We start from the raw sequence: 2,346 nt of genomic DNA, 5'->3' as shown, positions 1-2,346 counted from the left end.
GTTCAGTTGCTAAAAGTTTTAGCAATAACACCATTGTTGTAGTATATTTTTTTGGAATGAGATGCTAAAAGATAGCATTTTTAGCTTTTGAGATCTTTAATGTGAATGCTCTAACAGCACCGTCAAAAGTAAAATTCATCTACACCAATACACCCTATTGCACTTGCTATTAGCAAGCCTCCTTTTTTCTTTTATAATCAATTTGTCATTGTTCCTACTTCCTACTTCCCAAAGTCTTCTCACGGTTTTCAACATCAAATTATTCCTTATAATTTCACTCTTTTTTTTTTCTTTCTAAATTCTTTATCCGTTGATCTATTCTATTGGTATTACATAATATTATTTGCTTCATTATGGGATTAATTTTATTTATTAAGTGGGTTATTTCAAATTAAATTGTTGATAAATTTTTATATGATTGTAGTTTGTTAAATCATTGTATTTATCTCTAAAAGGCATACGGTAAATATGTCCATATTTTTATGGCGAAGTTTTAATATATAAACATATTATATACTATACACGTTATGTTATTTCTACATGTTTCTGCCGCTTTTTTGAAACATACTTTTGTTGAAGATGCCAAATTATCTCCGTCTGTACACTTATAGTATTGTACACATATTGTATTTTACTAACTATAACTAGTAGAGTGTGGGGACGAGCGATGGGCCGACATGTCAACAAGCCTCTAGATTTTATTTTAATTTATTATTAATATTTTTTTAATATGGTCAAGGTTTAAGTAATGGATATTACGCAAATTTTCGCTCCTAAGTTTTTTTAAGTTATAATTTTTTTAAAATTTGTTCTTTTTCAAAATGTGGAATTAATTTGACACCCCCCCCCCCCCTAAATTATAGGGTCTACGTGAAATTGCCCAAAAACAAATATTGGGGGTGAATGGGGTGAGATAGTGTTCTATAATCTTAAATTTATAGTGGACCCAACTATAAATTTAACTAAGGAAAAATTTTGGCTCCAAACTAATTTGGAGTTATCTTATTTCAACTTATGATATGACAAAATTATCTATGTATAGTCTTAGTTATATAGTGTTCATTTGGGAAAAATTTATCTAATTTTTTATTAAAAATAAAAGGTAAAAGTTAAATAAAATAAGTTGGTGACTTACATGAGACCCATAAATAATAGAAAAAAAAGTTATAAGTTATAAGTTCATCCCAGACCAACACGTAATATTTTTTTGGATAAAATTTGGTTACAAACTTAGTCTTAGCCAATGGCTACAACTCCATCCAATATCTTTTTATTAGATGTGAATTTTCACAAATTCACAATTGGATTATATTTTATCCTTACATCCTCCATGCTTGCAAAATATATAGAAAATCAAAGATCAATAGTTATGTCATCAATCAAATGTTTAATTATCAAGTTTTTGTAGTTTGAAATTATGTATAAAAAGCAAATTTATTAATTGAATAATAATATCTGATTAATACAAAATTTGACATGCATGTTAAAAATATAAAGAACATACAATCTAACGGTTATATTTTTAAAATATGTAGACATGTTAATTTTTTTAATTAGGGAAAGTTGTTAGCTTAACTGGTAAAGTCTCTGATGGTTGAATAAGAGATCTGGAGTTCAATCCCCACTTACACCAAAAATTTATTGGTGTCTTGGTCTGATAATAAAAAGTTATTATCATAAGCGAACGTTATGGGTTGAAACTCTCTTTCAAAAAAAAAAAAATTAGGGGGAGCTGTAGCTATTAGCCATAACCAAGTGTGTGATCAAAATTTGTTTATATTTTTTAGTGTGTCAAGTGACTTATTTGAATAATGAATATGAATAGTCTTTTTAATTGCAATAGCTCCAAAGTCATTTGAAGTCAAGTTTATCTAAATTTTTCATAAAGTTGTACTAAAATATACTTGTACCTTAAAAAATTTTAAATAAAAAAGAAAAAGAAAAAAGTGAGATATTAAAAGATTATACATAAAAATTAAAAGCCAGAACTAATGCTAAATAGTCTTTTAAATAAGACTTATCAAGAATATGAGAAGAAACGTCGGCTCACCTACCAAGGAGAAAATTTACCCTTATGTAACAGAAAAATACACCCTGTTACATGTGTATATTTTCTTATACACACAGCTGGTGAGATCCACCAACTATGAGACTCACATAACTGTGAGTGAGAGGAAGTATACACCCGTAACATGGTACTCTTCCTTATATGTAGCACCCCTCTCCCCTCACAATGAATGGGACCCATACGCTAGTGAAACTCATAATGTGTGAGACATCCGTTGCATATTCCAGATGCAGGATATACTTTCTCCTACCTGATCATTACTCTCCATTTGGATGAGA

Source organism: Castanea sativa, chromosome 5, assembly GCF_040712315.1.
Source record: "Castanea sativa cultivar Marrone di Chiusa Pesio chromosome 5, ASM4071231v1".
NCBI lineage: Eukaryota > Viridiplantae > Streptophyta > Magnoliopsida > Fagales > Fagaceae > Castanea > Castanea sativa.
The sequence above is the reverse complement of the archived record's forward strand: the minus strand, read 5'-3'. Positions refer to the sequence as shown.